A 24544-nucleotide genomic window follows, 5' to 3' on the forward strand; every position below is an offset into this window, starting at 1 on the left:
TCCGGGATTAAAACGGAGAGAAGAGGGCTCCTCTTCTCTTTCTATTTACACGTACCTAGACGTCTCTCTGTAGCAAAGCAGTCCGCAAGGACCACGAAACTGCAGCACACAGAAAAAAAAAACCAAACCCCAAACCCACAGAGCTGAAAAGGGGTATTTGAAAAAGCAAATACTGTATGTGACAAAAAAACTTGGTGATTTTGTTTTCTCATGCCCTTACTTCTAAACCAGCTGCACAGCCAAGCTCAGGCTGCTTGGCCCTTATAACTATCTTGGCACCGAGTCAAAAGCTGATAAGCATTTGGGCGAGACAGCTCAACTGCTGTGCTGGAAGAAAAACAGCTGCCATGATTGCTGTTTGATTGAGAGCGCTTACACACACTCACAAAAAAACATATCGGACTGCAAAGACGGGCCACAAATGCCTGAGGATTCAGCTTCAGAGGATCAACACACATTTCCTTTAGCACAAAAAAAAAAAAAAAAAAAACACCAACATTATGTAGTTTCTCTTCCATTCCCCCTCCCCCTTTTTAAAGAAAACGTACTGCGTGGACTTGCTTTTCTTCTTCCCATCCCCCCTCCATAACCTCAAGCAAACTCAAGGAATTGTGCCAAAAGTCCCGTTGCTAGTTACCAAGTGCATTTTTTTAAACGTCCCTTTGATACTTCTTTCCCTCGTGCTTGCCATGGAATATGCAAGTAAGATAATCTTTCCATTACTTACAAGATGTAATTAAAAAAAAAGAAAAAGAACTTCTAGCTCAAGGTTCCTTTCTCTTTTCTCTCTTAAGGGGCAAAAGGAGGGAAATGAGGGGGAGAAGGATGTTTTTTCTCTTTGCCGAGTCCAACATTTGGCTTTTTCCATTTGTGGCAGATCACTGTAACGCTATTGTAAAACAACTTCCTGCCCCTTTTGGCTCACGTTCCAGAAGCTGCTAGGCTAAGTTCATAGCACAAACTTTTTTCCCCCTTGCCGAAGAAGAGAGACAAAAAAAAATTTCCTGCAAATTATTTTCCCCCTTTTCTGGCTAATGGACTCACAAGGTGAATTTACTGCAGCTCTTTAAGAATGTTACACAAGAGACGTCGGTATCCCAGCTGGATAATTCATAAGCTGAAAAGGTGGGGTCATTGTAAATATCTGTCTGTCTGTGTCTGTGTGCATTTTAATTTTGTAATTTTGAATTGTAAGTCTTAATACCATCAGGTGCATAATGAGCTAAGCTGCTTCATCTGTCGTACTAATTTGTATATCTATCATAGCACAGATCATTGGCTTAGTATATACAGCCTCCTACTTTCCAATTGCTTTTGTACTCTAAGGTGACCTGCATCTCTCTTGTCTTCCTCCCCTCCTCTAAATGCTCAGTCTAATGAAAAAACCCACCGAAAGCTTCTGAAGCCTCCCTGCTAGAAACGGGAGATGTTGCAGTCTCTCTGCTATAAGCCAAAAAGGAAAAAATAAGGCCTCCACAACTTGCTCTCTCACGATCTCTCTCTCCCTCTCCCTCTGTTTCTCTCATAGCAACAGCATTTCTTGGTACGCCTGCTTTGGCATACATCAGCATTTCTACCCGTCCAAGTGTCCTTTTGCGTCACATCTCGCCATTTCACTCAACCAATGAAATCTCCTTGTTGCAATAAAAATATATATACTTTTTCTGTTATTGGTATATTCAAAAATTTTTTTTATGTGCTTTCCTAACAAAAAAACGTTGTCAAGCATTTGATTTGCCCTATGTGGTGGGGGGGGAGGGACGGACGGGGGGGAAGGAGACTGTACAGGATTCAACCTTGAAGAGTCTTCTTTGTGGAAAATATGTTACCATAAGAAAAAAGAGATTACATGGTTACTTAAGGGAAGTCATAGTTGTTCCTCTCTTTTAATATTTATTTCGCTTATGCTATCAATGCTTTCCTGATGTACTTTTAAAAGAGCTATGCATTTTCAACTAACTGGAAGAGTCACTACCATGTGTTTCTAAGACTTCATAAAATATTCCTCAGGAAAAAAGATATTAATCGATATTTTATTCCTCTAAATATCGATCAAGAGGTGACAGAAAAATATGCAATGGAAAAAGAAAACCCAGTAGATGTGAGTTTCTATCCCCTGCAACTCCCAGATCCCATCCAAAGAGGCTGCTCTCCAACCTTCTGCTTAAAAACACACTATCCTGCAAAATGGAGCAGAGGTCTTTGGAGTCACAGATTTTTTTCAAGATACATTTCCTTCTTACATAAACGCACATGATTTTTAAAACCACAGTATTTAAATGATCAGCTGTGGTAACGACTGTGAGAAAGGCTTAATGCTATTTACAATATATTATAGCCCGTAATACAGCCGTTCCAAGCCCTGTATGCATTCTGCCTAACTGGCAAAAGCAAGCACTACTAAGAACACTATATACTGTATTTGACAGAACATACTTTCTACCTATACATCATCCAACATATGAAAACCTATCTCATTGTTTTCAGGCCTGGCTTTAATCACTATCGCTCTATTAAAATGCACAATATTAGCCAAGTCTAGAAAGTAAGGGATGGCACATGTGGGTTTCTCGGAACTGGCTGGCTGTGCCACATCTTGAATGACTCCTGCGGTGACATATTTAAGGAACCTCTGTTACACATTTTTATCCAGCCTCAAATCTCAAGAAAATGCTCAACCACTGGCATTCTGAGAAGCATAAACATTTATTTTGTAAGCCAAATATATGTTTTATGGTTTACCCTTACCAACTTTTTTTTTTTTTTAATGGTGTGAAACCACAAAATGTTTTTAATATTTATTTTTAGGGAATTATAGTAAAAGTATAGTAGGGATTATCAGGACATAGTTGACAAGATATTTAAACAGTAACTTTCCCACAAATTTTTATTTTGGTAAAATGACACCTAGTAATTCTGACCTCTTCTAATAACTTTGGTATCTATTGCATACAGCCTGGATGCAGAGGATGTGTATGCATAAATTCTGGCTGGTTAAAAAGTAAAAGCAAGCAGAATTTCTGGATAACAGACTTAGCAGCAGACAGCCATAACGTCCAGCTAAAATTCTTATCATTTTTGTTTAAAAATAATGGCATGACATTCATGGTAGTATTTATTTTAACAAAACATGCACAGATGAGAATGTTAACTCTACAGAGAAAAGACCCAGATGAAATGCGGTAGTGCATTCAATAACTTTTAATGCCAATGCAATATAAAAGACCTGGTTTTTAGGGAAGGATCAGACTCAGGTATACGAATAGCTTAGTTGACAGTGTTTTACTTGCATTTTATTGTTTTTATGAATGACTTTCCCCCTTTTTTCTCAGATGCTATTTTTAGCTCCTTAAATATTTTTGTACTTTCTGTATAAAAATACGTATCTCCTCATTCTTCACTCTCCATGCCTACCCCTTCCTTTCTCTTTTTTTGTATAAATGTGGAAATGGCTGCGTTTCATCTCTGGTTACGCCTGTCTCATACCTGGTATAATTCTAGTGCATTTGGAGGTTTGGAAGTGCATCGCCTTTATACAAGTATGTCTCAGATTCATTCACTGAAAGTTATCCTTCTTCAAGGAGATATATAAATGCATTGTATCTGTCACCATATTTGTAAAATAAGATTGAAAGTCATCTAACCTTAGCTTACTGCAGTACTAAAAAGTAAGGATTCAGGAAAGAGGGAAACAATTACGTGAAGTCCAACTTGTAAGCTTCACTTAATAGAAATGGAATTCCATAAAGGGAAGTGGAGGAATTATTTTAAGATTCATTATGCCTGAATAAATTCAAATAATGTAAATAGTACTAAGGCAGTATTTTCACACTGCAGTTTATACTATTACATAATTTAATAACCTCTCTCTTTCCCCTTATCACAAGTTCGGTCTATTCGAAACTCATTACAGATACTCTCGCTATACACTAATTCATTTGCTTATATTTTAACTCAGAGTGGTATCTCTTGTTCTTTCATCTCTGTTTTGCATGATACAGACATCAACACTAAGGTCAGCTCTAAACAAATAGTGATTTTTTTTCTTCCTAAATAATATAGCTCATTTTCATTATGGGGTGGTTTCTAATCTAACAACCTCCAGAAATGCTTAGTAAAAAATGATCAGGTACATGATCTTTTAAAAAATAATCCAATCAAACATATTTCTGGTTTAGGATCAAGCTACCCAGAAAAGTGTAAATTCACGTATTTTGTTTTTTTTTTTTTTTTAATCTTATTATTAAAATAATTCCAGTACACATCATAAAAAAACATCACCAGAAATAGCTTTCATTAACGTGTAGTGAGCTTTTCTTTTTAAAGACACTCTCCAGGGATTAAAATAATAATAATTGAATATATATATATATATAAAAGCAAAGCAGTCTCGTCTGTTGTTCCCTAAAGGGACCGAAGGTGCTCTGTGGGATGATAGCTTGTGTACACTTCATAGAAAGGGCGATTACTCAGGAAAGTTTTGTTCTACTGTTGATTAACTTGCATTAATTCCAATGGATTAATGACAAATTATGGGGGAAAAACATTTAAATACCAAATAAAGACAATTTCTCAGTAGGTTATTTGAACTGTAAAGACAAGCTGAACAAGGATATATTTCTACATTCTTCCCTTCAAAACATAATGAAGCATTTGCAAAAACAATTCCTTCAGTATACTGTATTTTAACAGTAATGTTTTATAGCAAACTTGGCATTAAACTGGTATCAACTTAAATGAAACTCTGGCAGTAGGACAAGTGTTTTGTTTTTTTTTTTTTTTTGTTTGTTTGTTTTTTGTGTTTTTTTTTTTTTTTAAGTAAGGAGGCATTAAGCAGTGCATTGAATTAGTTTTTTAAAGGGTGTTATCGACACAATTTTATCTTGCAACTATTTTTTTTCTTTTTTTACTGTATAGAGCTGTATGCTTGAAGTTGATGGTATTAATATTTCACTTATATACCATGCTTACTGATGCAAAGTTACATCAGCAGCAGCAAATCAAAGCCCAAGACAAGATTTTATTTACTGGCTTCTACTTATTTACCATAAATACGCTACAAAGTTCCTAGAGGCTAACTGAACTGCAAATACTTATTTGTGAAGGAGACACAAGCTGGAAACTAAGCACTGCCGTAGTCACGTCTAGTTTTATGGCCGGAGAAGCAGCAAGCTCCTCAGCTGTAAAATACCACAGTTTTATTTTACTGAAAATGTAACTAAACTTTGCAACGCAGCCAGTTTCCCCTGGCACTGTTAAGTCATGCTCTGACAGACTGTAATTTATTCTTCACGCTGCGAGCAGACAATACAGCTCCGCACTCTGGATCCCTGTCTTGTTCTTTCCCGCTAGCCCACGCCACGCCGCGCCGCGCCGCTCCCCGCGCCCCGCCCCGGCCCGGCCTGACACAGGTGCCGCCGCCGCCGCCCCGGCCCAGCCCCGGCCCAGGCCCCGGCCGAGGCGGGGGCGAGCGGCCGTCCCGCCGGGCTCAGTGCCCCCCACCCGAGGCAGCAGCCCCCCTCCCCGCCCCGCTGCCGCAGCGGTGAGCCCGGTGACCGGCCGGGCACGGCCAGCGCTGCCTCCCCACGGCCCCGGCCGCAGCCGGAGCGTCTTCCCCTCAGCGGCGTCTCCTCAGCAGCACCCCCGCCCGCCCCCGCCCGCAGCCAGGCCGGCGGCGCGCACCCCGGGGAGCCGGGGCCTCGCAGGCCCAGCCGAGGAGCCGACGGGAGGGGATTTTTACCATCCGGCATCCCTACTTCCAGCAGGGACCGACATTTCTGTCTCTCCTGCTGCCAGTGCTCTGTCCTGGGTTCAGTACTGTTCTCCTGGTATCACTGGGCGCACGGAGTTAAAACGAGCTATAGGATTTTAAAGCACAGCCCTCCCTTTATTTATGAGATGGACACACCTGCTTAAAATTGGGTGTCTCAGAAATAGCTACTGGAGAAAAATTAAAAAGTGAGCTAATTAAATAAAAAAACCCAACACATTGTAAAGAAAAAGAAAATGTTAACTTATAGAGAATGATACTCTGCTAAAAGTAAGCAAATACACATGCTGAAATCTGCAATGAAAAATTAAAATTTCTTAGTTCTAAAAGGGGATTAAAATTCCTTTATATTGTAAATGACTTAAAGGCTTTTAAACCAGTCAAGAGTTGTCTAGTGACCAAGTTCTCTGATATTAAGAATCTCTATTTTAAAATTACAACAGAGTACTATTATACAAAACAAAGTGAATTGTAATGGGAAAAAAAATTACAACAGAAATTCTGTAATGCTTTTTCAGTGGTGAAATGTTAGTAAAGATGAAAAATTTGCATGAATTCTAAGAAAATAAAAGGGGATGTCCATTACAGTAGCATATTCACAGCATAGTTGCAATTATTTAGTACGTAGAGACACTTAATCCAAAATGGTTGTAGAGACAAAATTCATAGGGTCAAAGTCTGTTTATGAGCTGAATATTAGTATCAGATCTATTTTATGTAGCCAACCTGGTTTACAGTTCAAGTTAATATTTCTGTTTAGCCCATTAAAGCTAAAATATATGGTAAATAAGGTACCTCTTAGATTGTCTATCTAGCTTTGCTGTCTAAATTATCACTGGAATCTCACACTGCAACAGAGTGTATTGGCACTGGTAAATTGAAATCCTCCTTCTTGAATAAACAAAAAAAAATTACCATAAAGTAAAACGAGATAATAATGAGCCTACTGAAAGTATTCATGTATTTATCTGGACAGATAGTACAGGCTTCTACATTCTTTCTATCAGTTGCAGGTATAGATTATAGTTGTGAAAAAAGAACATCATCTTCAATACTTCATGGTACTTGCGTTCCATGAACTGCCTCCCTGGGAATCATTTGAGTTTTTTCTTCCTGTCTGTCATGTTATACTTACTAAAGTTGTCACACTTGCATTATTAAATTTCTTACATTTTGAAGGGATGCCTAAATTTACATATTCAGCATTAACAGTATTCTGCTACTTTTCAGTTTTAGTAAACAAAATGTCATGCACACACGTGATTCTGTCTTTCCTTTGTCCAGAAAGATGTATTCCTACAGAGAGACAAATTTAAGCATTCCATGATCTATACATACACGTTTCACGTTTGACAAAAAATGACAGAATACACAGAAAGGATGTTAGCAAATTTGCAGGCACAGCTGCCCCACTCCCAACTGCAGCTTGTGGACAAGGCATGGCATTAGGTAGCAGCGTGCATCAGCAGAAGTTCAAACTGGCTCCACTACCGAGAGCTGCAGCGGTGGAGGGACGGCTCTGGGACGCCAAAGCAGATGCAGCAGCAGCAAGGCCTCAACTCAGAGCATCACGCACTGAAAGGAACCATTTCTGTTCATACAGAAAGAAGAGACCTTTATGGTTTATTTCCTTTACATTACATGGCATGTCAAATGATTTTTAAAAGGAGAGGGTCATTTCCATGTTGCCAGCAAGCCAGAAGCTTGTTGCAAAAAATCTTTTTTTATAATTTCCCGTTTTGCTCTTTAGAAGATGTATCGGCACCTATGCAGATTATATGTATGCCATAATTTAATGAAGGTTATTTAAATGAAGTTTATTACAACCTTAGAAAACCACTAAAAACACGCTTATAAGGAAAACATTCAATTTTTACTATGTTTTCACTATGCTATCTACACTAATAAAGTACAATGTGAATGATAACACTGGCATCACAAAAAAAAGGGCGAGGGGGGTGGAGGAATTGTGAAAACCTGCTTCCAGATATACTCAGTGAACTATGTTTTTCAGTTGTTTAAAAACACTTCAGAATACTGAAAATTCCCAGGGGATATCAGTGACTAATCCATGGAAATTTCAAGTTTCAAATTTAACCATTTTTTAATAGGGCATAAATGCATTTTACTGGAGATTTTAGATGGATGATAAAAGTATTGACTTGTTAAAAGGTCAACTCTTGAATCTGTATATCCAGAAAATGTTATCAACAGAAATGTAATGCTATGGATTTTTCTTGGTCCACCAAAAATTTCAAGAAAACTGCACAGTGTTCTTTCTAATGCAAACAAGTAACTACGTAAGAAAATTGTGCAGGGAGAAAACGACAGAGACTTTTTGCCCCTTGGCAACGGGACAGTGAGACTTGGTTCGAAATAGGGAACTCTCCTGCACTCAGAAATAAATCTGCTTTTGAAAAACTTTTGAAGCCAAATACCAAAATCAGAGTTGTCATCTAAAGCCCGTATTACTTCCATCATTTATTTGTAAGAAAATTAAACTATTTCCCCTTCCCCCAACAACCATTTTAACAAAATAATGTATTTTGTCCCTTTTTCATGTGTGTGCCCACATGCTTACGTGTGTGGTGTGTGCAATATGGTAGACCTACACACAAGATAGATATGTATGTGTATATATGCACTTATGGTTTCATGTTACAACAGCCCAGTAAGTATAAATATTATTAGAATGAGACTGTAAATAAATATTCAGTTTACATAATACTGTTCAGTAGAAATCACAATATTTTAATAATCCAGCCTAAAGACTACTAACAAAGGGTTACATTTGAATTTTAACAGGAAAATCATAGAAGATGCAGTTCAGGAAATTTTTTTTTCCTAGTTATACAAATAAACACATAAGTTTAAAAATGTTAATATATCTAAAATATAGCATAACAATTATACAAAAGAAGTTGATTATAACAGCACTACATCAGCAATAATTTAATCCCTTCAACATTATCGTAACAACTCATCACAACATTCGGAGATCACATACAGCTAGCTGCTCTGTGGCTACCTGAATGTAAGACCTCGCTCCTGTACTAGACCTGAAAGAATTAGGGAGACTGACATAAAGATCAGACGTTTCGTCTAATGAAGTACTGCACACATAGGCCAAAATGTTGTTCCAGCATTCAGCTAGCAGTGCTCTGTGTTTCCAGCACAGAGGGAAAGCAAAATAGATACTTAAGATTCATTGTGGGGACAGGCAAAACACAATTTTTCTTTAATACTGTACTTACACACATGCTCGTCTAGTAAGTGGCTATCCCATACATACAGGGCAAGATTTATTAGGAATATCAGATTTACTGTATTATTTTTCAGCTTTTATTGGCCCGCTAATGGCAAAAACCTTAATCAGTCTAAGAAATTTATTGGAAATCTATTAGAAAAGGCCATTTTGTGCTGGAACTACTATGTTATTCCAGCTTTCGTCTTTGCCTTTCCCTAACAGAGAACGCCATTTTGAGGCTGTCATGCATTTTTCTTTCCAAAGTGGATAATGCCAGTGGAAAACACAAGGATGGTATCTTCGTACCACAAAAAAATACAGCAATGCAGTTTCACAGAGAAGTAGCATTTTTATTTTCACAGGTGCAACTGAAGCCTGTCTTGTGTTTTCCGCTCACCCTAATATTAATTGAAAAACCACACACACATAAATGTATGATATGCATCTATCTGTATCCATGTAGCATTCTGAAACTTTCACATATTTCTTTTTATTCAAGCATCCAATGGAAAGAGGCAGAAGATACTTCGCCAGCAGACAAATTGGGCAAATAAGCATTTACTTCAAATGAATTTTGCTGAGTTACACTGGACTCTAAATATATATATCCGGCAGTTCAGTGTTCAGAAAAATATTTATCTTCAAAAAGTAAAGAACAGACTCAGTAATTTCCATAGTACATCTGAAGCCTGGCCAAACCAATGTTCTACAAGACTATTTTTCTAATTTTTCATTTTTTCTCTCCTTAGATAAAGTGCTATATTGCAAATAATTGTCCACAGGATCAAGGTAATCAACCAGGTAATCAAAATGCCTTAATATTAAAAGTGGAATAGACAGGTGGACAACAGTTGCTTAACAAAGTAGGCTGTAAAATATGAATGGTTCTTACTTAGTTTTCCAAGCAGGGATCACATTTGGAAACAATTTTGATAAAGCAAATGTAGAAAAATAATACAGAAGTTTGTATTTCAAATTTCGGTAACATCTTTGTCTAGGAAATGAGAAAAGTCTTAACCACCATTAAGCTTTACCAGGTACAGTAGCTGAAGAAATCACTACCAGAAATAGTAATGCTGAGGAATGAAGTCCACGCAGTAAAATAGATTATTCTCTGCCCATTCTATCAGTCCAAACTTTGCCAGACATAAAGCTCTTTTTTAGACAGTAGAACAAAAAAAAGAACAAAAATAATCCTGAGATGTTTGAGTCAAGAACACTCAAAGCAAAAAATCTTATTGAGTTCTTCTTGAGCTCTACTCAATAAGAAGCTTTCAGAAGAGGCACTTCTACTACGACATTTTAGATTCTCATATTGCATGTCGAAATACTTAATACAAACTGAGAAAAACTAGTTTTCCTTTCAAGCAGGCACTTACTACAGTTATTGTAAGGCTCCAATATAGTTTTGTGGAAAAAATAAATATTTAAAAATTTGAATGTTGGCTGTTTTTTTTTTTTTTTTTTTTTTTTTACTCTAAGCATTTTAAAACATCCACATTTTAAAATTCTCCTACAGCTCACTACCTGCAAACAAAGCTCAACTGTATCAATGCTTTAAGGCAAAAAATAACCCAAAAATAAATGCAACTGACATTGCCTTGACACTCTCTTTAGTCTTTAAAATCCTGCAGATAACAGGAAAGGAATACCAGTACTGAAGAACACATGGTGAAAGGGGATGGACCTTGTTATTTTCATTAGTAAGCATACTAATTATAAATAAGAAACACAAGTGAGGAATAGAGGTATGCTTATGTGACAATATTATTTTTATTAGATAATGGGTATAGTAAATACACCTTACCCCTCTGGCTTCCATTGAAATCTAATGCTAGTGGACTTTGGGAATTTCAAGTAACGAATAAAGGACACAGAAAGGTTGGTTTCAGTATTGCTGTAGTCACTGTCACTTGCTGCTCACGTACTAACTGCTGTTCACATTTGGCTCAGCTTTGAATGCAACTTTTCATTAGAAGAGCATGATGTTTCAGTTGCTTGGCCACTTATTTTGTCTTAAGAGCTTATTTTGCTGTATTACAGAATGCACTTTTAAATCTAAGAGTAGATTATAAGAGTGTTAAATAATACAACTTCAGGAAAACTAAGGGAAAGACATAACATTTTACTTGAAATAACTGGAGTGCAAAGAAAACAAAATGAAGAAAGAGGAAGAGCGAAACAAAATATTTTGCTTCCTTACACAAAAGAGTTACAGTATTCTATATCAGGCAAATCCACGTAATGGCACATAATCTGCAGGAGAAAAAAAAAGGCTTGGAAGTGTGCAACAGTTAAAAAAAGCTGCGTGCCCTCTTCTCTGGAGAGAAGTCTGGTACAGAAGGCAAATCTGTGCAGCAAATGCAGCAGCACTACCTGCCCTGCACCTTGGAAAAGCCTCGGGAGAAGGATGCTCTGGGCAAGGCAGAGGCGCTGGGGATCTGCCCGTGCACTCCTCCCAGCCCCCCGGCAGGACTGAGCCCTTCCAGTGGGGGTAAACCTCCCACTCCACAAGGGTGGACCGAACACGAGAGGTGCCCGCAACTGCACAGAAGACACAGACTGAGAAGCATCTCTTGGATGCCTTACTGCTTATGACTAGAGCAGTCTAAAAGGAGTCAGGAGAATCACAACTGCAAACGGCACAGCAGCTAGCATATGCAGGACTGTACCCTGAACGAGCAGTAACATCAGGTGAACCCACCCTGCACCCCATTACGCCAATACAGTGGAGTCTTCTAGAGATTTATAGGGGGATAAAGCATGAAAAAACAAAAAACCCCACCAGTAAGCCCAGAAATACCCAAGTCTGAGAGGTAAAATTTACTGTCATACACATTTTTACCTCAATCCCAGTCATGTCAACAGCCACAAAAGCGTCGAAGCTTACTAACACAGCATTACTTATTTTTGTGATGGCAACATTAGAGGCTGCTCCCAATACACACACACATCCCTTGTGCTCCATTTTAACCCTGCTGTGTTTTATACAACTTGGCTGTCATCAGCAATTAGGGGCCTTTCCTTTTTCTTTTTTTTTTTCTTTTTTTTTGGTACAAGGAAGATATGTGGAAAAGCAGTATTTTGACTGAAGATACGTGTTTACAGTTTAATTATTTTATGATCTATCATTGTGTTTCACAGATTTTACTGCTGAGCAAATAACAGCACCTAGATGAAAAATAATGAACATCTTTCAGTGAAGGGTGATGATTTTCTATACATGAGTCTTCCAGATAATTTATCGCAGCTCCCATGTTTATATATGTTCCCCGGTCATGGCAATTAAAAATGAGATACATTGTGTTCTGCCAGAAAAAAAAAAAAAAAGAATCATCAGCATTTTTACATAAAATTAGTGATAAATATGAGGAAGTCCTAGTTCACTTTGGCTTAGTACCCCATGATTACCGTGCTCGGCTTCACAGGGCCCTGTGTGCATATGTATTTACTTGGTACAACACAACGAAAATGTTATGAAAAAGGTGATGAATACAATCTGCTGGGACACAGCATCATGTTTCCTTACAGTCTGAGAAACAATGCTTATTTTGAGACCTCAGAGGCCCAAGTTTAATGCTGCAATTGCCATGCAGTTTCTCTCTTTTAAGTGAAAAATTCTCTAATTTTCACTAGTCTAAGGCTTCTTCATTTGGAACAGTCCAGTGGGGGTGAAGAAAAAAAAAAAAGTTTAAAGGCTAAAAACAACAGAGAAATTGAATTACTGGCAGCACGGGGGGGAAGACCCAAGCAATATATTTAGTTCAACAAGGGATTAAGCACCGCAGCCATCGGTAAGTAAAGAGCTAATACATCCTCTTTGAAATAGTTTGACTTTTACTCTCGCTGTGACTGCTGCACGCTCGGAGGTTCGGGTGAGGCAAACCTGATACTCTGCCATTCTCTGCCAGCACGTGCCTAAATTAGTTCTCCATTTTGTGGTGGTCCTCTGAGAGCAATTCCCATTGAGAAGTGAACAAAGGCCGCGACCCTGGGGTCAGAGTGTAATGCAGGAAGCATGACCTCCCCTTTGTTCAGAACAGCACTGTTTACTCTGCCTAAGTAAAGATCACCAATACATTAACTAAAGAGGATTAAAAAGGTCATATCCCTAGGGATGGAGCTCACGCAAGTGGCAACTCTCTTCAGTCACTAAATCATTTGACTTCCCCCCTAGCCCCCCTTCAAAATAGATACCTTAAGCTGCCAAGGCTCAATGGCACATTAATTCCAGAGCAAAAGTACATATGAACTTCATGTGGTCTTCCTTCTAAAACCAGGTTAATTTCTGCATAGCTAGCCAGCTGTTTCAAATAAGTTTTTTAGTTATAAAAGCATTTTAAGTGAAAACTATAACCTCAATGCAGTTGTGGTTTTTGTTTTTTTTTTTTTTCTTTTAGATCTCCTTTTGAAATGTTCTGAGTTTATTTATAAAATTGTTTGGGTCTTAAAACAGTTGAAGAAGCATAATCTTTTGTAGCTATTATAAATGTGAATCTTAAAATATCCTGTAGTATGCGGATAGGCAGAAAAGTTGCCTGATGCTGTAGACAATTGCTAACTCCAGGATGGCTCATTTGCGAAGAAGAAACCAAGGAAAATAAAGTGAAAACATGCTGCCTGTGAAAATTCACATATGCCAGTAACTAGGCTTAATCAGGCTAAATAAGCACTGCTTTTGTCTGTTAAGCTTTCTGCTACACAGTTTTTTAATAATATGTTAGAACATCATTATTAATATGAAAATATTAACAGAAGCATCTCTTGAAACAGCTAAATTAATGCTGCATTGGTAACATACGGGAGGCAACGTGGCCAATTAGACAGCATGCTGGATCGTCTCTTCCATTCTCACCTCTAATCCACTGGCCTGCTGGATGATCCCAATTTTTGCTTTGTGCCTTGGTTTCCTCATCTGTGGTGATATTGCTCACTGGGATGCAGATGTTGCCATCAGTTACTCAGCCAGGATGGAAGAAAAAGAGCATGTGGAAGGGAGTGGTCTAGACTAAGACATTTTCCCCTCTCAGCCCTCAGGCAGAAGCAGTTCTGATGAAGCTGAACATTGCTAGAGGTTCCAGAAGAAAATAACAGGAATAAGGCCAGGCACGGGGTCCATGCGGATCCAAGTCTTTGGTGCAGGGAGCTCAGCACCACAGACAAGCCCCACAGGGGCTGAATGCAGTTAAAATCAGCACTAGATCACCCACCACACCAGCTGACTTTGAAAGGAGGAGCAGGAGTGCCAGACTCCAAAACCCAAAGTCCTACAGCAGCACAGTACAGGAGTTCTCTGCATGGATTATATGGGTGCAGAAGCAAAAGAGTGTCGTTCAATTCTCAGATAATTTGTGCAAAATAGCTATTTTTGAATCCACAACAATACATGCAGCTTTCTAGTCTCTAGCAACATGAATTAATGCATAAAGTGTGGCAAGCTGGGGTCTTATTATACCCAGCCTGCATTCACAGTGGTATGCTCTGCCCCTTCCCATCTCTTCCATTAGCCCTGTATCCTCAAGCATCAGGCACAATGAGGAAGGCAGATTCTTTGCTCTCCTCTTCAGGACATTCGAGAAGTCACTTTCCCCATTTGCAGGCTTCTTCATAGCAGGAACCCACGCATTTCAAATGTTTTTAAAAGAATCTGAACAGATAAATGAAATTAAGAATCCAATAAAAATAACATTACTTTGCCTTATTATGTTCTGTTTGTGAAAAGAATCACTTCCTTCTTCACCCACCACTCCTCTTCCTTGCTCCTATGGTTTCTGAACTTTCCTCACCCCAGAAGGAAGACAGCGAGACTTACTGTCATCAGGAAAACCAAAAGGAGAAATCCTTCTTAGCATACATGTCCCACTGGGGATCACAGGGTTTAGCCCAGATGGCTCACAACAGATTCCAACGTGGCCAAGCATAAAGGAGAAACTTCCAAACCATGTGTTTGCACCATGATGGGCGGTATTCCCACTGCAGGTGGGTGAAAGACTGGCACTCAGTACAACTCTCTTTCACATTTTCTCACCTGTCCACTTCTGTGCCTGAAACAATCGAATCTAATAATACTGTTTCCAGTGATTGCTGTTTCCCAAAATCTTATATTAAAGTATTGAGCTTTTTGTTGTATACCAGGAGTCAAAGAAAGAGCAGTGGAGTTAGAAAACCTTGACAGACAACAAGTTTAGAAAAGTCTGTGTCCAGAGCAAAAGTCACCTGGTGAAAAACAAAAATGTACAGTAGGTATTTAAGACAAGCTACCTGGAAATACAGTACCATATTGTCACACTGTATGTTTATCAGATCTTCCCGATGACTTAAATGGGAACACTCTGCTTTCATGCATGGAAGATTATGCAGGCATAGCATATTCGTCAGAAAAAAGTCTCTAGACACAGAAGAAGTAGGTAGACAAGGGCAGTGTGATGAGTATTGAGAAAAGCTTTGCAATGGATTGAGGCAAAGAGGTACCTTTTCCGAAAAACAAAAGCAGTGAACTGAAACAACTAGAACAAAGAATATACTTAGAAAGTAATATTTAAAAATGGAGATTAGGAGCATAAGGACTGAACCAAAGACATAAGGACAATTTATTGACATACATCAGAAGCAGGAAGGCTGCACAACAGTTGTCTGGCAAGTCTGAAATACTACTGGGAAACAAAGGGGGCGAATAAAGAGGAGAAAAAACACTGCAGAAAAGATAATGGCTGATTGTGATCTTGAGATATTCAGTCATGCAAAAGGGTAAACTCACCCTTTCTCACTCTGTATGACCATATTAACATTTCTTGTTAGCTGGGTTCCTGATCTGGGATATTTAAAAAACAAAACAAAACAAAACAAGCTGTATACCCACTACTTGTTCCAGTAGAAGCTCAAGATTATATCTCCTAGTCTTTCATTTTCCAGTTCTCTTTCACACCAGCCAACAGCATTCTCCCTCCAAGATGGGAAGTAAAAACCACTCTCTGGAAAGTTATGGAATAAGATGTCCCTTCTCTTGAACCAGAAAAGAGAGTAAACATGACTTTCTGACACAAAATTCTTGCATAGTCCACTTTTGGGGGGGGTATGGGGAGTGGAATAATATTGATCCTACCTCATATTCCTGGATACACCTCTATCTCCTGATGCCCAGAAATCCAGACAGACCCAAAAGTACCTTTTAGCTTAAAAAGAAGTTATCAGGCCTAATACAGGTAGAAAATATCATATTCAAGTGATCAAATTGTCTCCTCTGGTCCCTCCAGATAGCAAATCCTATTAATCAATTATTTTGCAAGTAAAGGGTGAAAGAGCAGCAGACACCACAACAGAAAGTGCTGAAATAACTGGATAAATTAAAACTCAAGCCATTATAAGGACTAGATACACATGCAGTCCTGAGGCAGCTCAAGGTTGGAGGCAGGGTTTCCAGAAAAAATATGCACTCTCCTATCAGGAATGAAAGGGTAGCACTCCTTAAAAACAACGACAAATGATGATCCAGATTACATGCCACTGAATTCTAGCATTCAGTAAACCTTCTGGAAGTTTACTTTAACAGATTATAACTTTAATGCCTAAACAGAGATTACATAATGGAGAGAAAAACAACATTGCTAACATAATTAAAAATGTCTTTTTTAACTTGGAGTGAATCTGCAGAAGAAATTACTATTTATTTGACCTTTCAAAAGGGCTTTGATAATGTTACTCATAAAGCCCATAAAGGAAACGGAGTAACCATGACTGAAAGTTGGAGTCAGGATTAAAAATGAGCTAAGCAGCCAAAAGTAAAATGCAGGAATAAAAAGACATTTTAAGAAGAAAAAGTTAATAGTTGTTGCACACAGAGGCCATGCTGGTATCAGCTTTTAACTTCAGTTAGCAGTCTGGAAAGATCAGCTGTAAAACAAAGTGGCAAAACCGACAAGCAAGGGGAGTATATTTGGGTTACTGAAGGGTTTAACAAAGTTGAGTGAATGTGAAACACGATCCATATTTTTTTTCTAATTGCTAAGGAAATCATATTGCAACATTCTCAGCAAAGGGAAAAGACCAGGGTGCCATCATAACAAGTCGACTAAAGCTTTCATGTATAGGCAGCAATGTCAAATAAGAGTTCTACAATGAATGCAAAAAAGCACAGAATACTGTATTGAAAACATTATCCTTCTAATTTGTACCTGCCAGAGAAACACCTTCACAGAGAATGCTATCTACAGTTCTTTTTACCTTACCCCATTAGAGCATTAGAGGTAAGAGGAGTGCAAGGACAGGTGACCAAAATGATTTGGTTTACAAAAAGGCTGCCATATACAAAAACATAAAGTGGTAAAACCATTTATGTTACCAAGCACGTGAGCAACAGGAACACGACAGAGACACGTATTTTGAAAGTCAGGAATTGCAGTCTGATTTTCTTGCCTACTTCCAGTCTTGAATGGGAAATTATTCAGTTAAATAAGCAGTAAATTCAAACTATGGGAATACTTTATTTTACAAAGTGCAGGCTGAGCATGTGAAAATCAGCACCACAGTCCATCATTAAGGGACATCAGTGGGATTCTGAAAGAATTCAGTTCTATTCATAGCCTGCAAAAATATAGTGTTAAAGGGGATTGTTTGCTGGAAAGCCCATAAAGACCTTTGCAGCAAAGCCATGATAAAGCCATTGGCCAAGGGATCTAACTGGCCCACTTTCTGACAAGGACAGGGTATTCCAAAAGGATCAAATGTTGGTCGTCTTCGCCCTCTGTTCTCTTACTAATCAAGCCTTTGTAAGAACTGTCAGGGTAGACTTAGCATTAATTAGACTGTGGATCTGATCCAGTGCAGTAATTTCTACTTTTCTTTCCTATGGCCAAAAGCAATGGGAAAAAAATAGAAAAGTCCACTTTAACTAAAGCAGAATCATTCATCCTCTAAAATAGCTACTTTGCCTGATACAATGCTACCAATGCATCCCTTGAACTTCACAAAAATACTTAAAAACATGTATGTTTACCTTGTCACCTGCTCTTCCCCTCCTCGCAAATAATTAGGAAGAACCTAAATTGTAAGACATTGTTTTACTATACAAATGTGTTCCCTTGTTTATTTTATTATCTTTTTACCCATCCACACATCATTATTTGCAAAAACCATTTAATAATTATAAGAGATTCCAAAATGTGTGTCAGATCCTGGGATATTACCACTTGTATGGTGGTTTGCTGCACTTAGCCTTCAGTCTTGTGGCTAACAATTCACCCAAACTGTGATAATACCTCACCACAACCCACACACTGCTGCTCTTCAAAGGAAAACAAGGATACATAATTAAGAGATGATGAGCTCACATAGAAGACAAAAGATGAGAGAACAGATTCTGTAACCACACCTATGAGCGGTTATGCTACTGAAGAGGTTTCTTCAGCTCCATCTTCACGCACGGTATCAGTAAAAGTCACGCATTTTCAAAACACATTTGCAGCAGCACAAGAAAAAAATGTGCGATAAAATCATGCCACTGCAGAAAAATAGCTTTAAGATCCATTATACAGAATTAAGATTATAAATAAGCATTATTAACAAACAGACCTTGTAACAAGTGTGAACTATGTCTTAAAATATATATCTCTATATCCATATATAGAGAGAGACATAGATATATGGTTTTACTGGAAATACTGTCAAAATCTCATCCCACAAGAACTGTTCCCTGAAAATATTCTCAAAGTTTCATTCCAAGCTTTTGTGGTCCTGTAATTGCTGTCCTAATATAAAGAACTATAGACAGAAACATCTGTGTGTATAAGTGCCAGTTCAGAGGCTAATGGTGCAGCATACTGCATGGAAATAAAAATTAAGAAGTGGGTACAGATACATTCTAGAGTCTACAGGATCAGTCCCTTATTGGATATTCAGAATAAAAAAACAAAACGAAACAAAACACAAACTTCAAACCACTTTCCTTATTACTCTATAAAGTTGGACCTAGTTTTTGTTGGTTTTGTCATGATTAGCGAAAGAGTTGAGAAATGTGGGGCAGAACAAGATGCAAATACAGCTACCGAACTCAAGTGAGGAACTGACCATCCTTCAGAAATATGCATTAAGAAATAATAGGATTACAGGCTCACTTGATTTCTGATTTTAAAAAAATATTTTTGTTTTACCTGAAAGAAGTCTTCATTTTGTTACTATGAAGGACGGCAACTCCACAAGCTAGTGCCCGTTTGCAGGGCCAGATCCTCTAAGTGGCAGCCACACCCTCCTCTTCCTCATTTTTTTCCACTGACCATGAAATACTTTCAAAGCCAGGCCCTGAAAAAAAAAAAAAAACAACCAAAACATTTTTAATGGACACCAGATACCATATTGCTGATTTAATTAGGCATATTAGAAACAAATAAATATATTTGCACACATAGATTTCGATTTTCTGTTCCATTTCAAAGAAATTTGGTAGGCCTGATTTCACTCTTCAAATCACAGGAAACATAATTAAAACGTGTTCTATGTTGACGGCACAATCAAGCCCTCTATCTAGTTTTAGAGTTTAATATAACAAGTTTTCCACTGATACTGGAAAAATTCACAAATCAGAGGCTCTTCACAGTACCTTCGGACAAGCCTGTGTGTTTTGTAATAGTAACAGAAGCCAACACAAGACAAGCTTAGAAAGACGTTCCAGAGATTGTCTCTTCAGCCTGTGGGGTTTTATGGATTTGAAACTCAGGCAGATCTGTTTAACTCCAACTTTATTTTTAAAATAAATAAATAAATAAAAATAGTATTTGAGTAAAACTTTCCTAGTTTATGTATCATTCATAACCTCACCCAGGTTATCAAATGATTTGGATCATGGTATCTCTAGCACAGTTAATAATGATACTTCATAGTCACTATCACCCAACATGTCCTTATATTTCATACAATTTATTTTATCAATAATTCAGCAGTACATACAACTATACAGAAATTGATTGTTGCCATAAACTGTTTTACATATTGTATCATCTGCTGGCTTTAATTCATTATTTAAATGACACTCTAATTATACTACATTTCATATTCTACTTAACCAGAGAATATTGAATATGATTACAAAGTGATAAAAAACCCCTTTTTTTAGTATCTCAAAACACATCCACTTATTTTCAGATAACCAGCTCCAGCATTCAACAACAAAGCAAAAATACATTATCTAGGCTTAAGCAACTTAAGCCAATTTTTGGCAAACAACCACACAAAGATATTATTGTTCATCCATCATTAGGACTGTGAAATTAATATTAAAATGATCTGCTTGTTTATTTAAATTTAGAACTAAACATGTAACCTGAATCTACAGCTTCATGCTATTATGTTTGCTGAAAGAGCAAGTTGGTATTAAAATAAAAAAGGTATATTGAGATGTGTGTGAGAGGATGACAACATATATTACACGTAGTATATTAAATAATGCCAAGTCCAAAATAATTTTCTTATCCCAGCACCTACTACATATTTATTCATGTATGATTCCATACCCACGTATAAACCTTCACTATTAGTAGAGGTGTTTCATACAGTCCTACATACTAACAGGTTCCCAATATACAATTTTGAAATCTCAAAGCCTGCATAATGCTGTATTTTGCACATACAGTAAAATACAATTAACTTGCAAAATACTATCAATACTACAGTATTAGTAGACATGTTTATTCATGCAGAAATCTTTTTTCTTTAAACTGAAGAATATTTACTGCAGTGCTCCAATACACAACACTAACTTTTACATCCAAATACACAGGAAGGGAAAATGTTAGTGCGTTACTATTTTACTGGTCTATAAAGATTCACCCTGCAAAGCCCTCCCATCCACATATTCCATGTCAGAAAAGCACACTTACTGCAGACTGTTTGCATTCATATTTACGAAGGTGCTCTGCAGGAAAGGGAGCAAACAGAAATCCAAGGGTTAACAGAAGGAAAAAAAAAAAAAAAGCAAAACAACAAACCAAATCACCAAAATCTCGGCCCATACTGAAGACCTTGCAAGAAAAAGAAAATGTTCAGCAGATAACAGCCTAACAAAAAGCCAGCAGAGAATTAAGTGTCTCGTTATTGCCTGGATACCAGTTTGGGATTTAGGCAGCCTTGGATAACGAGGACTATTCCCTTGAAAATCTAGTCCACAGTTCCTGCGCTGTTTTCTACCACCACCACATCCAAACTGTGACTAAACACCTCATTATGCTTCTCTGGCACTATGTAAAGCAAACATACTTGTACAATTTTATGTGGCACCTAAAAATGCAGGGAAAAAAGAGGCTATTTTTTCTACTGAATGGTAATAAAATGACAAACAGCAAGTTCCGTGCAAAAGCTTGCATGATCAGTAAATATTCCCCCCCCCCCCCCCCCTTTTCTTTCTGTGGTAAGCAACAGGTGACAAAATACAGCTCCCGAACTTCAGCTTTAAAAATAAGACAATTTACTTAGTCTACAGGACATCTATAATATAGTCTTTTTTTTTTTTTTTTAATTAAAATTGAATAAGGAGGTTTAACTGGGCCTCTGCATTGGCTTCGGAAAGTAAATGCCTTTCTTAACACTGATTTGTAGATGTTTCATTTAAAGAAAATACAGTCCTCCCAGTTACAACCAATAACCAATGGCTTTAGGTAACAATCTAGTATTGACAGATCTTTAAAAGATAAAACCCCAACTGTATTTTCAAAGGAACAGCATGCTGACGTATCTTTATGCATTGCTTTTTCCAATAATTTGCTAATTGATCTTAAATATGCAGATGAATTATTGAGGCAATAACCTCCAATTTTCTTAGCTCTTACTCCAGATAAACATTATATTCTGATTTATTAATATTCAAAAATATTTAATTTGCCGCTCATGGCACTTAAACAGTTAATCTAATTTATGAGAAGTAAGAATACCACATTAAAGATTCCTTCTATTTTCTCCTTTAAGCTTCACCACTTCAAAACCATTTTTCCCATCTACTATTATTTAGAAATATTCTTCCTTTGTGCTCTGAACATATTACTATCGTTCAGGAGGCCGTATCAGCGACACAATTCCTTTGCCAGTCTCCATGCCACTCATTAAATAATTTTACTCCCATACGTACTTATGCAGCTGATGAAGTGCAAGAAATGACTTTGCTGCATTCAGCTACATCTTGTGCCCTTCCACAGCGAGCCTTGAAAAAAAAACAACAAGGCTATCAAAATTGTCAGCTTCTCTCACTGTCCATTTCTCGAGTTTCATATTGCCCAGACTACATTTCTAAAGCTGTGGTATGCTGTGCTGTAGCAGTACACCTGTGTCACCTTTAGCGAAAAACCACATCACAATAGGCTAAAAACGTTTCAATACTGTTAATATCCATTTCTCAATTTGCAATTAAAAAGAATCAATCTTTAAAGGCACTATTTCCTGAAATATTTAAATGTTTAAAAAATAAGTTTTCTATTTGGAAAGCTTTGCAATTTCTTCCCTTTACGAAAATACAGCTTTGCAGCACCAGCAAAGAGTACCCGGTACAGCAGATGGTTAAAATTCTGCATCATTTTTAATAGCCTTAAGAGAAAGCACTGCCTTTTTGCGAGGGGGGGGGAGAGGGGGGGAGGGGGGGGGAAGGAGAGGGAAAAAGCTGTGAACAGCAATTTGCAGCCCTTTTTTTTTTTTTCCTTGACAGCAGCTAGCCACGCCTCAGTCTGGCCCTTCCTCCAACCTCTGCTAACCTAAAAACCAGCGCCAACCTGGCAGCAGGCCATATATTCAAAAGTAAACATTATTCTCCTGCCATTTTTCAGCGGTGTTTATCATATCCTGATTCTGTTTTTTCCCTCCTCCCCACCCCCCCCACCCCCCCCCCTTCGCTGTAGCTGAAATCCCTGTCTTTGCCCCGGTTTGTTTCGCTTTGCAACTACATCAAGACATCAAAGTCACGCTCTTATCTAACATGGCAAACTTGCAAAAACGCGTTAGAGGGATTTTACCTTCACCCAGTGAAGCAGCAGACTATTTTGGAGCGGGAAAACCAAAGTCAGACGTATCTTTACGTATTGCTGTCCCACAGACCGGGATGGTACGTTCTTCTCCATCACTACAGGAACGGGCTCTTCCTGACACAACGCACACGCTCCTTTCAAAGCCTGTAGCTGCCGTTAGAAACCTGGCTTCTACTTCCACAGCCTTTCCATTTTCTTATTTAATTGCTACAGGAGTGTTTAAAACAATAGATCGATCTATAAGCAACCCTGAGGACGCACGTACGGCACTGCACCTGACTCTTTGTTATCCCTCACCATTCATTCCCTGTCCCTTCCGCTCCTCGCTTCCTCCTCCCACCTTGGACTGCTCCTCATTTATAAAGGCTCTAAAAAAAAAATAATAAATAAATAAAAAAAAAAAAGCCCAGACTAATTAAACTAGTTGCCCGTTACTGCTTTTTACCTAGTGGTGCACTGCACCGGATGGATGGATAGCTGACATACCGGCAGAAAGAGGAAAGGACATTTTTTTTTTTTTTTTAAAAAAAAAAAAAAAAAAAAAAAAAGGAGGAGGTTTTAAAAATAAATAAATAAATACAGAGGGATGCTGCCGCCTGAATCCTCCGAGCCATCCCCTCCGGCTGGGTGCCGGCGCTGGGGAAGGGCGGAGAAGAGAAGAGAGGAGAGGAGGAGAGGAGGAGAGGGGAGCCGCGCCGCGCCGCGCCGAGCCGCTCCGTCCCGCCACGGGCCGGGGCGCGGAGACTAAACATCGGCCATGTTGTCCGCGCCGCCCGCCACCTCCTGCCCCGTCTTATCGGGTGAGGGGGCTGGCAGCGTGCCAAGCCGCCTGTCGCAAGGCGGGTGTCAGCCGAGGGCAAAGTTTATTGTTCGGCGCTGTTATTTGTATCTCGGAGGGAAGGGGGGAGAGAGAGAGGGTGGGAGGGTGGGTGGGTGGGTGAGCGGGGGGGTTCCCCCCCCGGCCCCGGCCCCGGCCCCGGCCCGTCAGCAGCGCGGTGCGGCGGGCGGCAGCGGAGCGCCCGCGCGGCAGCAGGTAGCGCGGGCTCGGGGACTTCGCCCCTCACCCCCGCCTCCTCCTCTCTCCCCCCCCCCCCCCCCCCCCCCATCCGCTTTTTCTCTCTAGGCACTGTAAAGTACAAATAACGTGGAGTGGTTTAGTCAAAACAGTCATGTGCAAGTAGCCTGGCAAACAAAAGCCTTTATTTATTTATTTAGCTTGCGCATAGATAAGGAGGAGCCTTTGTGCACATAAATTTCACACACATCAGAAAGGAGATGCCATGCTGCTTTCCGCGGGCTGACACAGCTTGTCTCGAAACGCCACAGGACAGCCTGGAGGCTCATTAATAATTGCGAATGGCTCGCCATTTCCATATTTAAATTGTGAAGCAGCGTATGATTAATTAAGAAGGAAAAAAAAAAAAAAAGAAAGGGGAGAGAGGGGAGGCCTGCGCTCGCTGCCCGGGCTGACTCGCCAGGCAGGCTGCCCGCTTTAACTCCTTCTTTCCCACGCGCGTCGGGGTCCGCCTGGGG

General features: G+C 38.9%; 2 long non-coding RNA genes across 2 annotated transcripts in view; one reads left to right on the forward strand and one right to left on the reverse strand.

Moving 5' to 3' along the window:
* LOC116960003 overlaps positions 1–23488 on the reverse strand; it is a 125955-nt gene extending 102467 nt beyond the window's left edge. Inside the window, exons 1-4 of the long non-coding RNA XR_004406123.2 lie at positions 23000–23488; positions 22126–22197; positions 20885–20919; positions 19163–19310 (exon numbers count right to left, since the gene is read on the reverse strand). This is a non-coding gene — a long non-coding RNA (uncharacterized LOC116960003). The remainder of the gene's footprint in view (positions 1–19162; positions 19311–20884; positions 20920–22125; positions 22198–22999) is intronic.
* Positions 551–15821, forward strand: LOC122153691. The gene is made up of 3 exons (XR_006165540.1): positions 551–702; positions 795–1125; positions 13791–15821. It is a non-coding gene; the product is annotated as an uncharacterized LOC122153691 (long non-coding RNA).
* Positions 23489–24544: the final 1056 nt, after the last annotated feature.

The sequence above is a fragment of the Tyto alba genome, unplaced genomic scaffold (genome assembly GCF_018691265.1).
Source record: "Tyto alba isolate M040663 unplaced genomic scaffold, T.alba_DEE_v4.0 Super-Scaffold_21, whole genome shotgun sequence".
NCBI lineage: Eukaryota > Metazoa > Chordata > Aves > Strigiformes > Tytonidae > Tyto > Tyto alba.